The sequence below is a fragment of the Dysidea avara genome, chromosome 2, assembly GCF_963678975.1.
Source record: "Dysidea avara chromosome 2, odDysAvar1.4, whole genome shotgun sequence".
Taxonomy (NCBI): Eukaryota; Metazoa; Porifera; class Demospongiae; order Dictyoceratida; family Dysideidae; genus Dysidea; species Dysidea avara.
In genome coordinates, this window is record NC_089273.1 from 10,821,671 (window position 1) to 10,837,958 (window position 16,288).

Sequence of the window (16,288 nt, forward strand, 5' to 3'; positions counted from 1 at the left end):
ACAAACAAATTACCCTGTAGAGAATTCAGCTACAAACAAATCACCCTGTAGAAAGATCATCTAGAAGAAGTTACCTTGTAGAGAGTTCAGCTACAAACAAATCACCCTGTAGAGAGTTCAGCTAGAAACAAGTTACCCTGTAGAGAGTTCAGCTAGAAGAAGTTACATTGTAGAGAGTTCAGCTACAAAGAAACTACCATGTAGAGAGTTCAGCTACAAACAAATTTCCCTGTAGAGACAAACAAATCACCCTGTAGAAAGATCAGCTAGAAGAAGTTACCTTGTAGAGAGTTCAGCTACAAACAAATCACCCTGTAGAGGGTTCAATTACAAACAAGTCACCCTGTAGAGAGTTCAGCTAGAAGAAGGTACATTGTAGAGAGTTCAGCTACAAAGAAACTACCATGTAGAGAGTTCAGCTGCAAACAACTTGCCCTGTAGAGAATTCAGCTACAAACAAATCACCCTGTAGAAAGATCAGCTAGAAGAAGTTACCTTGTAGAGAGTTCAGCTACAAACAAATCACCCTGTAGAGGGTTCAGCTACAAACAAGTCACCCTGTAGAGAATTCAGATAGAAGAAGTTATATTGTAGAGAGTTCAGCTACAAAGAAACTACCATGTAGAGAGTTCAGCTGCAAACAAATCACCCTGTAGAAGATCAGCTAGAAGCAGTTACATTGTAGACAGTTCAGCTACAAAGAAACTACCATGTAGAGAGTTCAGCTGCAAACAAATTGCCCTGTAGAGAATTCAGCTACAAACAAATCACCCTGTAGAAAGATCAGCTAGAGAAGAAGTTACCTTGTAGAGAGTTCAGCTACAAACAAATCACCCTGTAGAGAGTTCAGCTAGAAACAAGTTACCCTGTAGAGAGTTCAGCTAGAAAAAGTTACATTGTAGAGAGTTCAGCTACAAAGAAACTACCATGTAGAGACTTCAGCTGCAAACAAATTGCCCTGTAGAGAATTCAGCTACAAACAAATCACCCTGTAGAAAGATCAGCTAGAAGAAGTTACCTTGTAGAGAGTTCAGCTACAAACAAATCACCCTTTAGAGAGTTCAGCTAGAAACAAGTTACCCTGTAGAGAGTTCAGCTAGAAGAAGTTACATTGTAGAGAGTTCTGCTATAAAGAAACTACCATGTAGAGAGTTCAGTTACAAACAAATTGCCCTGTAGAGACAAACAAATAAACCTGTAGAGAGTTCAGCTAGAAACAAGTTACACTGTAGAGAGATCAGCTACAAACAAGTCACCCTGTAGAGAATTCAGCTAGAAGAAGTTACATTGTAGAGAGTTCAGCTACAAAGAAACTACCATGTAGAGAGTTCAGCTGCAAACAAATCACCCTCTAGAAAGATCAGCTAGAAGAAGTTACATTGTAGACAGAAACTACCATGTAGAGAGTTCAGCTACAAACAAATCACCCTGTAGAGAGTTCAGCTAGAAACAAGTTACCCTGCATGTAGAGAGTTCAGCTAGAAGAAGTTACATTGTAGAGAGTTCTGCTACAAAGAAACTACCATGTAGAGAGTTCAGCTACAAACAAATTGCCCTGTAGAGACAAACAAATCACCCTGTAGAAAGATCAGCTAGAAGAAGTTACCTTGTAGAGAATTCAGCTACAAACAAAACAACCTGTAGAGAGTTCAGCTAGAAACAAGTTACACTGTAGAGAGATCAGCTAGAAACAAATCACCTTGTAGAGAGTTCAGCTAGAAGAAGTCACATTGTAGAGAGTTCAGCTACAAAGAAACTACCATGTAGAGAGTTCAGCTGCAAACAAATTGCCCTGTAGAGAATTCAGCTACAAACAAATCACCCTGTAGAAAGATCAGCTAGAAGAAGTTACCTTGTAGAGAGTTCAGCTACAAACAAATCACCCTTTAGAGAGTTCAGCTAGAAACAAGTTACCATGTAGAGAGTTCAGCTAGAAGAAGTTACATTGTAGAGAGTTCTGCTATAAAGAAACTACCATGTAGAGAGTTCAGCTACAAACAAATTGCCCTGTAGAGACAAACAAATAAACCTGTAGAGAGTTCAGCTACAAACAAGTTACACTGTAGAGAGATCAGCTACAAACAAGTCACCCTGTAGAGAATTCAGCTAGAAGAAGTTACTTTGTAGAGAGTTCAGCTACAAAGAAACTATCATGTAGAGAGTTCAGCTGCAAACAAATCACCCTCTAGAAAGATCAGCTAGAAGAAGTTACATTGTAGACAGAAACTACCATGTAGAGAGTTCAGCTACAAACAAATCACCCTGTAGAGAGTTCAGCTAGAAACAAGTTACCCTGTAGAGAGTTCAGCTAGAAGAAATTACATTGTAGAGAGTTCTGCTACAAAGAAACTACCATGTAGAGAGTTCAGCTACAAACAAATTTCCCTGTAGAGACAAACAAATCACCCTGTGGAGGGTTCAACTACAAACAAGTCACCCTGTAGAGAGTTCAGCTAGAAGAAGGTACATTGTAGAGAGTTCAGCTACAAAGAAACTACCATGTAGAGAGTTCAGCTGCAAACAAATTGCCCTGTAGAGAATTCAGCTACAAACAAATCACCCTGTAGAAAGATCATCTAGAAGAAGTTACCTTGTTCAGCTACAAACAAATCACCCTGTAGAGAGTTCAGCTAGAAACAAGTTACCCTGTAAAGAGTTCAGCTAGAAGAAGTTACATTGTAGAGAGTTCAGCTACAAAGAAACTACCATGTAGAGAGTTCAGCTACAAACAAATTGCCCTGTAGAGACAAAAAAATCACCCTGTAGAAAGATCAGCTAGAAGAAGTTACCTTGTAGAGAGTTCAACTACAAACAAATCACCCTGTGGAGGGTTCAACTACAAACAAGTAACCCTGTAGAGAGTTCAGCTAGAAGAAGTCACATTGTAGAGAGTTCAGCTACAAAGAAACTACCATGTAGAGAGTTCAGCTGCAAACAAATTGCCCTGTAGAGAATTCAGCTACAAACAAATCACCCTGTAGAAAGATCAGCTAGAAGAAGTTACCTTGTAGAGAGTTCAGCTACAAACAAATCACCCTGTAGAGAGTTCAGCTACAAAACATCACCCTGTAGAGAGTTCAGCTAGAAACAAGTTACCCTGTAGAGAGTTCAGCTAGAAGAAGTTACATTGTAGAGAGTTCAGCTACAAAGAAACTACCATGTAGAGAGTTCAGCTGCAAACAAATTGCACTGTAGAGAATTCAGCTACAAAAAATCACCCTGTAGAGAGTTCAGCTAGAAACAAGTTACCCTGTAGAGAGTTCAGCTAGAAGAAGTTACATTGTAGAGAGTTCAGCTACAAAGAAACTACCATGTGGAGAGATCAGCTGCAAACAAATTACCCTGTAGAGACAAACATATCACCCTGTAGAAAGATCAGCTAGAAGAAGTTACCTTGTAGAGAGTTCAGCTACAAACAAATCACCCTGTAGAGAGTTCAGCTACAAGCAAGTCATCCGGTAGAGAGATCAGCTAGAAGGATCACCTTGCAGAGAGGTCAGCTACAAAGAAATCATCCTGCTTCATCTTTTCTTCTTCCTGTAGTAAAGAAAAAATTACAGGTTAAAAAGCCCTAAAGCCAGCCATAGGCCGGCTTTGGGGTATACAAATACAAAAAGAAGTGAAATCTAATCCAAAACAGCCAAGCTGTAAAAAAAAGAGTGCGGCCCTGAGAAAGGCTATGGTGAAAAAAGATGTGAAATCCAAGGTGGCGCCAAGAAATGGCTATGATGGTAGGGTAATGGTAAAAATTTTAATAACAACAATTCAGGTGAATTTGGTGCCGCTTGGACTTGGCACAAAATTCACCTGAATTGTCGTTATTAAAATTTTTACCATTAACCTACCATCACAGCCATTTCTTGGCCGCCACCTTGGATTTCACATCTTTTTTCACCATAGCCTTTCTCAGGGCCGCACTCTTTTTTTACAGCTTGGCTGTTTTGGATTAGATAGCATATATACGGTGAAAAGTTGGTGGGTGCACATTGATTATTTCTGCAAGACTTAGTTGTCAATCTATGATTGATCAATATTAATAGAATATTAGGTAATGAGTCTTAAATTTGATGCTCTAGTTCAGGATTCATTAATACATTTCATCTAACAAACATTTTTGTGGCTGGTGTGTTCAGCATGTTTCTTCATACTCTCATATTTCCTCACATTAAGTAGCCAAAATAGCTACACAGTTTTGTCATTGTTAGTTTGTATATACTTGGTTTTAAGTATTGAAAGTGTAACTCTTTGCATAGTCTTCATCAATATTCTCATTAAAGTAACAGTCATCAGTGATTGCAAAGAGTTGCACTTCCAATGCTTAAAACCAAAATACAAACAAACAATGACTAAACTGTGCAGCTACTGTATTCTGGCTACTTATGCACCTATCAATGTCAAGCCCTCCCCCCACGAGGGTCCCCATACACCTACCGGGATTTGACATCTACACTTACCTCATCCCTAGTGCTTTTGATGGCAGTGAGCGTTTGCCAGCAAAAAGCCAAGCATCTGATTTACCTTACATTGTTCACTCACATCATTGCATGGCTCTGATACATCCCACACACATCCTGTGTACATGAATGTTTCTGATGCAATCACAGTCGCTTGATAGTTCCACACCCACACCCAAACACTGTGACCTCAGTTCTGATTATCATGTTTCTGGTTAACAGTGTCACACATACATAAACAAAATCAGTATTAACACAGTATATGCAATAGGTCCTCAAAAGTTGGGCATATTGGCAAAACTGAACCTCATCACAGAACATGTACTGGAATGGAATATTTAACCTGTACTACAAAGCCAATTTCATATTCACCAATGCTTACCATCTAGAAGCTTACCACTGCAACATAAGGTCACTTCAACAGCTACTTAGCTTATAATAGGACTTATACAACTTTAACAAAACATCAGTTATATATTACTTATGAATGGCTATCACCAATACTCATAATATCCGTGACCAAAAAATATAATGTTATTTTAATGGGTAAATCAAATCCCTATAGAAACTCCTTTATTTAGATGGGAACATACAGTAGTGGAGTATTGACAAGCTTCTTATCCTCAGTACTGGGGAATTTGACACTAGACTTTGTCAAGTCCCCTGTATTCCCCCACCCTACCCGGGGTGGGGAATGACAATGATAGGGGCATTAATGTGAGGAAATATGAGAATGTGAAGAAACATGCAGAACACACCAGCCGCAACAATGTTTGTCGGATGAAATGTTTTGGAAATCTAAGGGAACCTCAAGCAATCAAATTTAAAGACTCATTGCCTAATATTCTGTTAATATTGACCAATCGTAGCTTGTGATGTCTTACAAAAGTACTCAATGTGCACCCACCAACATTTCACCATAAATATAATATTATACTGATTGCTTGACTAAAGCTCCCTTCAACTGCATTACTCCCACACAATATATCAGTTTCATTGTTTGCTACATCATTTGTGGATGGCATGTAACTTGTATGTACCAATTCTGTAATTTGGATTGCTAGTTGCTGTTCATATAATGTAAATGGTACTAATGCAATGTGTTGCAAAGTTAGTTGAAGTGTACGAAAGTTAATCAACAACTTTTGCATCTACAAATATCTAACAATTAAGCTTTTTAAATGTCATGGTACTGTTTCTTTATCCATAGCAGTTCTTTCTGGTTGGTAAATTACAGATGCCACATGGTGTAGCCATTATACATACGTAAATCTGTTCAATCCACATTAACTTTACAATCCATGCAAAACTTATTAGTGGACCAACATTGGATACACAGTTTAATATTACTTGAGTATGTGTGACTCTGTTTACCTAAAACATCCTAGAAATTTAATTATTCATGGAATAATCATAAGTGAGGTCACAGCATTAATGTTTTGAAGTAGATCACAAGGTGTGACCTCAGTTCTGATTATCATATTTCTGGTCAACAGTGCCACACATACATAAATAAACAAAATCTCTATCAATATATGCAATGGGATCTACAATAACTGGTCATAAAAGCCATAAAGGCACAACTAAATCTCATCATAAAACATATACTGGAATTTAATATTTACTTTCTGTAACTTGTATCATACAGCCAATCTCATATTCACATTCACTCATGTTTATTACCTATAAGCTTGCCACTCATGTCGATTCTGATATAAATGTACTGTCAGTATTGGTACAGACCTAGTCATTTATGAACCAAATGCCGGAATATGTGACTGGGCCTGCAAACACTAGACGTTACAGTAAATAAAATTATTAGGTTGGTGTTAAGTATTGAAAGCGCGATTCTGCACTGTCATCATCAATAATCTCATGAAAGTTTAGCAACAGTCATTAATGAATCCAACAAAGGTTTTGAGTATGTGAGATAATGTGACAAAAAACCAAGCATTTGATGTGCCTAGCATCCATACGACAAACAGCCAAGCATTTTATGTGCCTAGCATACATACAAAGTAACAAAAAGAAAATTTTGTGGTTATTCTGGGGAACATGCTGAAAACACCAGCCAAAAAATGTTTGTTGGATGAAATGTATTAAATCTAGGGAAACTCAAACAATCTATTTTATAGACAGTTTTGTTTCATTATCCAATATGCTGTTCATATTGATCAATCATAGCTTGCCAAGTCTTAAATGTGCACCCACCATTTTTTTACCATAGTCCAATTGCTTGACTAAAGCTCCCATACAACTGCATTACACTGTGAAAAAAGAGAGATATAAGATGGTATTTCCAGTGGCTTATTGAATACAAAAAAGCATGATATAACCTGTATTATACTAACAGTCTCATGTAAGGCTTTGATTAATGTGTTAAACATACTGAAACCATATATGTGATGGTATAGTGTGGGCATTATATTTGATATAAGCTGTTTAGGTAATGTAGTAAATATACTGAAACCATATATGTAATAGTGTAGTATGCATTATACTAAAGTATAACATGTTGAGTATAATACAGGGTTTAGATTAAAGCTTATTTGTATTCAATAAGCCACTGGAAATACCATCTTATATCCCACCTTTTTCACAGTGTTACTCTCTAGCAGTTTCATATTTTGCTACAGCATTTGTGGATGACACATAACGTGTGTGTACCAATCCTGTAATTTGGATTGCTAATTACTGCTCATCATGTACATTGTTATTAATGCATTTATGTGGCGTGTTACACACTTGGGAAGTGTGGAACTGTCAAGTGACTGTGATGTGTATCACAAGTATTTATGTGCAGAGAATGTATGTGATGTACCAGAGCCAGGGCTGCTCACAGGGGGGGTGGGTGGAGCAACTGGGGCATTTTCCCTGGGTCTCAGCCTGAAAGGGGTCCCAGGAAGCCCCACAAAGGGCCCCTTGAATACCTGTTTAAAAGATCGATATACTCTAATAGAGCAGTCAGATCTAAATACTCCAATGAGCAGTCACAGTATTCTTCAGAGGAGCATAGTAGCAAGCTTATAAATAAGGAGATATGATTGATGAAGAGTAGCTACTGTCATTGTCAGCATGTAATGACCTTTTTTTTTGGTCTTCCACCTACAGCTTGGGTGAAGTTATGATCCATAATGGAAACCTCCTTGCACCTGGAATCCCACTTTAACTCTTTGCCCTGGGCCCGTTAATTTCTCTGGGTGGCCCTGACCAGAGCCACACAAGTACATCAGTGGACAGTGTATGCACAGCTACACATATCCTATATGACCTTTTAAGATGATAAAAAGCAGTGACAGTAACTCTACTAAGACATGTGAAATTGATGGTAAGTATGTAGGAGCTTTCTATACAATCACACAACATTTTGTTTCATTTCTTTATTGCAAAGTTAATTGAAGGAAAGCATTAATTAGCAACTATGTTATCTACAAATTTGCTATGATGTAGGCTCTGTAGATGTCATGGCACCCATAACATTTTTTTCTGGTTGGAAATTAAATATACCCAATGGTATAGCCATTACGCATTAAGTACATACATAAATCAGTTCGATCCACATTAATTTGACTATCCAAGTCTTAATAAATATTGTATTACCTTAATGCAAAACTTATTAGTAGAATAACATCGGACACACATTTTAATTGTGACTCTCTTTACCAAAAAAAATCTAAGAAATTTAATTAATGTTGAATAATCAAAAGTGAGGTCACGGCATTAGTGCCTTCAAGTAGACTTCAAGGTGTATAAGTGGGTGCCATTCACAAATGATGTAGCAAACAATGAAATTGATATATATTTTGTGGGAGTAATGCAGTTGAAGGGAGCTTTAGTCAACCAATTAGTATATTATATGTATGGTGAAAAGTTGGCGGGTGCATATTGAGTAGTTCTGTAAGACTTCGCAAGATATCATTAATCAATATTAACAGAATATCAGGTAATGAGTCTTTAAATTAGATTGATTGAGGTTCCTTTAGATTTCAAGATTCGTTTCATCCGAAAAATATTGTTGTGGCTGGTGTGTTTATCATGTTTCTTCATACTCTCATATTTCCTCGCATTAAGTAGCCAGAATAGCTAAACAGTTTTGTCATTGTTAGTTTGTATATACTTGGTTTTAAGTATTTGAAGTACAACTATTTGCATAGTCATCATCAATAATCTAAAGTCATCAGTGATTCAAATAGATGCAAAAGCTTTGGCATTTACCTGCAAAAAGCCAAGCATCTGATTTATGTACTTACTTATCTCATTGGCTATAGGATTTTTTTCCTTACTTTGGCCCCTTTTCTGTTACACCTTTTCAGCTATAAGTCACTAAGTCTAAGTCCTTGAAATTAGGTTAGGTAATCCTAAGGCTGCAGCACATGTTGCTGTAGACCTTCAGTGCTGGTCACTGTAAAGCATTAATACAATACAATACAATACAGTTTTTGTAGGTCCGTGCAGTCACATATTACAGGATTTGGCTTATAAATGTCTAGGGATGTGTACCAATACTGATACCATATGTGTATTCGCATCAACACAGATATTATGAGTATTGGTGATAGCCATTCATAAGTAATATATAACTGATGTTTTGTTAAAGTTGTATAAGTCCTATTATAAGCTAAGTAGCTGTTGAAGTGACCTTATGTTGCAGTGGTAAGCTTCTAGATAGTAAGCATTGGTGAATATGAAATTGGCTTTGTAGTACAGGTTAAATATTCCATTCCAGTGCATGTTATGTGATGAGGTTCAGTTTTGCCCATATGCCCAACTTTTGAGGACCTATTGCATATACTGTGTTAATACTGATTTTGTTTATGTATGTGTGACACTGTTAACCAGAAACATGATAATCAGAACTGAGGTCACAGTGTTTGGGTGTGGGTGTGGAACTATCAAGTGACTGTGATTGCATCAGAAACATTCATGTACACAGGATGTGTGTGGGATGTATCAGAGCCATGCAAAGATGTGTTTGAATGCTGTATGTATAAAAGCACAGATAAAATTCAGTCAAACAAGGGAGGTTGTCTACACCTGAAGATGTTAGAATTAATCCCAAATCAGTCATGAGTATAGGCTGAAGTTGGTCTACTAATACAGTGTATCTTCATGTGCACCTTTGTTTCGCTACTGTTTATATAATTCTTTTATCCCTAAGTTTTCTTTGTGCTTGTGTAGTAAAATGCAATGACAGGAACACTGCTAAGATGTGTGATATAAGGATAAGTAGGTGCTTATACTTACACCACATTGTTTCTTTCTTGCAAAGTTACTTGAGGTGTAAGAATGTTAATCAGCAACTTTGGTATCTACAAATATGGTATGATTTAAGCTTTGTAAAAATCATGCTACTTTTTCTTTACCCATAACAGCTCATAAATTACATATGTATGCCACATAATGTAGCCATTACATATTATGTTAATTAAGTACATACATAAATCTGTTCAATCCTCAATAACTTTACAGTCCAAGTCTTCATTCATTAATGCAAAACTTATTAGTAGAACAGCATTGGATATACAGTTTAATCACTTAAGTATGTGTGACTCTGTTTACCTAAAACATTCTAAAAATTTAATTTGTGGTGATCTAATCAAAAGTGAGATCACGGTATTAATGTCTTGAAGTATACCACAAGGTGTACAAGTGTGTGACATGCCACACAAATGCATTAATAGAGATGTACGTATGCATATCTGCCCAAACTCAATGTCGCAAGCACTAATTGTGCACAATTTAAAGCTCGATCATAAAGGGTTGCTGAAGCCATTTCATTTGCAAGTCTTCAGGTGCATTGCAACCATTTAGTTATTTATGAACAAATAAGCTGCCACAGTCCTTTATTGGCAAGTATTTTTTTTAATTGTGTACAACCAGTGCTCGTAATTTTGCACTTGGGTGGTACTGTATATGAATAGTAATTAGCAATCCAAATTGCAGAATTGGTATACACAAGTTAGGTGCCATGCACAAATTATGCATATGTTTTGTGGAGGTAATGCGGCTGTTTGGGAGGTTTAGTCAAGCAGTCGGTATAATAATTATTATTATATAATTGTAACTATGCTGAAAATTTTGTGGGTGCACCTTGAGTACTTCTGCAAGGCTTGGCAAGCTCTAATTGATCAAAATGAACAACATGATTATGTGACTGGATTTTGGAAAATCACCCTTATGGGCATATTGTTGATTCAGAGAAAATCGTGTTTTAATAATTTAAAGCTTTGCCATTCACCAGCTTTGGCAGCTACAAATGTGGATTTTTCAGCAGAGATGGAGAAATTCACAACCTTTAAGAGCAGCTAGTGGCCAAGGTAATCCCTGTAGAGTTTCCAACCATTTTATGTAGGCTTTTTCACCAGTGTTGCTGTATCACAAGTCCTCAAAAGGGGTGGAGGGTGGGGGGTGATGGGGTGGAAAGAGATAGACTATAAATGGAAGAGAATGATAATTGAAGGCACCAGACCACAAAACAGCACGTCAGAGGCTGGAAATAGACTGAAATCTCACAAAACAGACATACATCACACATTCAGCTCCATGCTCGTCTGTCCAGAGTGTATGAACCCCCAAAACACTTCCCTGTTATTCACAGACCTGTACAGACGTCCGTTGTGGTTATACAGGATGCAAGAGAACAGTCCACCAAAAGCACACGCAAAAAGGTGAAGTCGAGTTTGATATGGAAATTGTTAGCCTGATTGTGCAGCAACTTCATGCTGCTGTTTTCTCACTTTTGGCTTTTGCGCCCATATGACTGATTTTGCTAAATCCGGTCACATATATATATTATATAGTTATACAACAGGTACGAGTGCACTGCCTGATATAAACGCACAAGCCTGAGGGCCGTTAGGCCTGAAGGAGAGTGCATTTATACAGGCAAAGCACAAGTGCACGTTGTATAACTGTTAAGTACCTCTCACCTAATAGGTGGAAAGATCCAACGCTGCAGCTACATTTCTTATATAAGGTAGAATACCGATATTGATTGTGGCACTCTAAAACTAATGACATTATTACGTATCAAGCATGGCCTTGACCATACAATCACATGGCAATGCCACAATCAATTGTTATGGTGAGTTTCAATTAGAATAACATTATTTTAAAAAAGCAATTTTTCAAGGTGGAAGCTTCGATCAAACTAGTAAGGAATGTAACTACATTTATATGTAAATAGAGTTTTACCTGCCATGTTTGCCTCTTTGATTGCCATTGGCTGCTTTTAGATTGCATGTATAACATAGTAGTGATGTTCCCTATATGGCCCCACAATCGAATTACGTATGTTAGGCCATATAAGAATTCGAGTAAACAGTGTAGCGTCTTGCCACCTATTAGGTGAGGAGTCGTAGTGGCCTAAGCCACCAGCACTTGTGTAATGTAGCACAAAACCGCAGCCAGTGTAATATAAATAATATTGCACTGCGGTCAGTGCATTATAAGTGCAGCAGTGCTATATACGAATTATAGCACTTGCGGCGCCTTTGAACAGCCCACGCAGAGTAGTACATATATATATATATATATATACCACTTTCACACCTCACTTCAAAGGGAAGAGAAGGTGTATAAGTGGTATAATAGCACTGCTAGCAGTGCTCAGGAATGCAGTAACGAGAATAGGAGGTAGTATATACAAGTTATATCCCTCCTAGGAGTGATATAACTTGTATATACTACCTCCTATTCTCATTAATGCATTCCAAGCATTCTCAGAAATCATTTGATTTCTTTGATGAAACTGTGTGATCTCCTCTCTTTTAATATAGCTACACTTCACAGGATCGATAGTGGGTTTTAGTTTTTGTAAAGTGAGCCAAGGCATGGATCGCTGTAAACATATTCACTGCTTTAGTTTATTCATGGCTAGTATAGTAAGTACTTTATAGTGCACTTAAGCTTCATTATGAGCTGTTCAGCTCGCATTTCGGCTTCCTGTGTTTAATTGCGTACCCACAATCGAAGCGATCTGCATGCTCGTGACGATACACTTACGTTCGGCCTCTCAGCAACGCCTTGTCGTTGCTCTTACGACGTTACCCACAATCGAAAGTCACATGGTCCCATATAAATACACTCGCAAAGCATTTCTGCAGTTTCCATGTACACTTGCAGGTGAGTCACCCAAGTGGAATATATTAGTTGTAACATGGGCACTTGTGATTTGCCTGAAATATACACACTCGCACTCGGGCTGCGTCCTCGTGCTCGTGTGTATATTTCTGCGCCCTCATGCTCGTGTGTATATTTCAGGCAAATCACTCGTGCCCATGTTACAACTACTACATATATATTGGATAATGAAACAAAATTGTCTATAAAATAGATTGCTTGAGTTACCATTAGATTTAAGATTCATTAATACATTTTATCCAACAAAGGCAGGCTGGTGTTTTCAATATGTTTCTATTATACAGACTCTCATATTTTCTCACATTAAATAGCCTGAATAGCTGCACAGTTTTGTAATTGTTAGTTTGCATATACTTGGTTTTAAGTATTTGAAGCCCAACTCTTTGTGTAGTCAAAATCAATAATCTCATTAAAGTAACAGTCGTCATTGATTCAAATGCATACAAAAGCTTCAGTATGTCACTTGTCTTGCAAAAAGCCAAGCATTTGATTTGCTTATACTTACAATTTATTTACTGTAATCTGCAGTGTTTTACAGGCCCAGTCACATATTCTGGCATTTGGTTCATAAATGATTATAGGGCTGTACCAATACTGACAGTACATTTATATTAGACTCAACATGAATACAATGACTATTGGATTATGAGGTGTATATAATTAAAGTCATGTATGTCCTATTATAAGCTAAGTAGCTGATGAAGTGACCTTATGTTGCAGTGGTAAGTTTCTAGATAGTAAGCATCAGTGAATGTGAAATTGGCTTTGTAGTACAGGTTAAATATTCCATTCCAGTACATGTTATGTGATGAGGTTCAGTTTTGCCCATATGCCCAACTTTTGAGGACCTATTGCATATACTGTGTTAATACTGATTTTGTTTATGTATGTGTGACACTGTTAACCAGAAACATGATAATCAGAACTGAGGTCACAGTGTTTGGGTGTGGGTGTGGAACTATCAAGTGACTGTGATTGCATCAGAAACATTCATGTACACAGGATGTGTGTGGGATGTATCAGAGCCATGCAAAGATGTGTTTGAATGCTGTATGTATAAAAGCACAAATAAAATTCAGTCAAACAAGGGAGGTTGTCTACACCTGAAGATATGTTAGAATTAATCCCAAATCAGTCATGAGTATAGGCTGAAGTTGGTCTACTAATACAGTGTATCTTCATGTGCACCTTTGTTTCGCTACTGTTTATATAATTCTTTTATCCCTAAGTTTTCTTTGTGCTTGTGTAGTAAAATGCAATGACAGGAACACTGCTAAGATGTGTGATATAACGATAAATAGGTGCTTATACTTACACCACATTGTTTCTTTCTTGCAAAGTTACTTGAGGTGTAAGAATGTTAATCAGCAACTTTGGCATCTACAAATATGGTATGATTTAAGCGTTGTAAAAATCATGCTACTTTTTCTTTACCCATAACAGCTCATAAATTACATATGCATGCCACATAATGTAGCCTATCCATATTATGTTAATTAAGTACATACATAAATCTGTTCAATCCTCAATAACTTTACAGTCCAAGTCTTCATTCATTAATGCAAAACTTATTAGTGGAACACAGGGGCGTAGCTAGCCAGAAGGTGATGGAGGGGCAGGCATGCCCCCACGAAACGTTCAAAATCATTCATGATTGCAAAAGGACTAATGACCCAATGGTGGGCTAGCCAACATACGGTGTTTTTTTATTTTTATTATTATTGTTTACTGAGCAGTCAGCCCTGCTGGTGTGCTCAGGAATCACATAAACAAATACATTAGGTATAATAATATGATTGGAGTCTAGCTGTAAATAGATCAGTATCTGCAATTTCAATTGTATCAGTTGGTAGTATGTTCCACTCGTTTATTGTTCTTGAGAAATAGCTGTTTTGGTATGCCGTGGTGGATGAGGTAGGTAAAATATAGTGAAGATGGTGGTATTGTCTTGTTGGTCGTGTTTTTGGTAAGTAATAATGAGGAATTTGGAGTGATAACTGTTGGTAGTGTATCTTATGCAATATTTGGTGTTGTATTATTACAGCTCACACAACTAGCTACGTAACTACTTCAGTACTGATTGCTTATCTTTTATCAATGATTCAATGGAGGTATATTCGTCGAGCATCATCGCACGTGCCACAACTGCACTCCAACAAATTCATCCACAGTCCGGTAGAGCTATATTGTTAATATTTTAGTGCTAATACAAGTTACTTTACGTTAGCCACAGCTTGTGTTGCAGTCCTAGCACACTGCTGACAGGATGACATGTTCACTCACTTCACTCGGCGAAATTCAAATGCCACGTATTGCATGAAATCCCACCGGTCTTTCTTGTTAGCAGAACTTGTAAGCTTGTGACTGATCCAGGCCCGTAGCCAGGGGTTCTGAAGAACCGCCCTCTTGGAATAGGCCGATTGCACTGGCAGCACTGCCGTACAAAGATCTAGTGTGATCGACTCGAGAAAATAAACTTGGTACATTTAACACTTTATGACCTCATAGGCAGTAGGTTCTTAGCGTCATCTGGTCTCCTTTGTTACTTGTAAGTAGTGACTCCTGCTGCAGCGAGGTCCTTTGAGCGGGTCACTCTTTAGATTCGAAAATGCTCTATCACGTGAGTAATCTAGGCTAAATATTGAAGTGTGTCTCTAATATTTTCATTCGGTGGATTCACGAGCGAGTTGAATGTTGTGTGTGCGCGTTCACTAGCAACCCCTGGTGGTACCGCGTAGTAGCGCACATAATTTATAGTCATTTGCGTGTCAGTTTAATATTGGTAAGCTTGTGACGGAGGTTTAAAAAAAATATTACTACGGTGATGGGGGGGGGGGGGGGGGGCAAATGCCTCCCCTTGCCACCCCTTGGCTACGCCTCTGGTGGAACAGCATTGGATACACAGTTTAATCTCTTAAGTATGTGTGACTCTGTTTACCTAAAACATTCTAAAAATTTAATTTGTGGTGATCTAATCAAAAGTGAGATCACGGTATTAATGTCTTGAAGTAGACCACAAGGTGTATAAGTGTGTGACATGCCACACAAATGCATTAATAGAGATGTACGTATGCAGTTCTGCCCAAACTCAATGTCGCAAGCACTAATTGTGCACAATTTAAAACTCGCTCATGAAGGGTTGTGGAAGCCATTTCATTTGCAAGTCTTTAGGTGCATTGCAACCATTTAGTTATTTATGAACAAATCTGCTGCCACAGTCCTTTATTGGCAAGTTTTTTTTTGATTGTGTACAATCAGTGCTCGTAATTTTGCATTTGGGTGGTACTGTATATGAACAGTAATTAGCAATCCAAATTGCAGAATTGTTAGGTGCCATCCACAAATTATGTATTATGTTTTGTGGAAGTAATGCAGTTGTATGGGAGGTTTAGTTAAGCAGTCGGTAAAATAATATTATTATATAATTGTAACTATGCTGAAAATTTTGTGGGTGCACCTTGAGTACTTCTGCAAGGCTTGACAAGCTATAATTGATCAAAATGAACAACATATTATGTGACTGGATTTTGGAAAATCACCCTTATGTGCATATTGTTCATTCAGAGAAAATCGTGTTTTAATAATTTAAAGCTTTGCCATTCACCAGTTTTTGCAGCTACAAATGTGGATTTTTCAGCAGTGATGGAGCAATTCACAACCTTTAAGAGCAGCTAGTGGCCAAAGTAATCCCT

General features: G+C 37.6%; 2 protein-coding genes across 21 annotated transcripts in view; one reads left to right on the forward strand and one right to left on the reverse strand.

Moving 5' to 3' along the window:
- LOC136246596 (uncharacterized) overlaps window positions 1–16,288 on the forward strand; it is a 166,566-nt gene that overhangs the window by 121,922 nt on the left and 28,356 nt on the right. The gene's annotated exons all lie outside the window — the stretch shown is intronic.
- The window catches only part of LOC136246591 (uncharacterized), a 108,199-nt gene that overhangs the window by 27,370 nt on the left and 64,541 nt on the right, over window positions 1–16,288 (reverse strand). For 11 of the 20 annotated variants that reach the window (XM_066038092.1, XM_066038090.1, XM_066038093.1 and 8 more), the window contains exon 1: window positions 9,892–9,988. The exons of 8 other annotated variants lie outside the window; for them this stretch is intronic. The gene's annotated coding sequence lies outside the window, so the exon portion shown is untranslated. Of the gene's footprint in view, window positions 1–9,698; window positions 9,720–9,891; window positions 9,989–16,288 lie in introns of those variants that run through there. One more of the 20 variants, XM_066038089.1, reaches the window with a different exon arrangement.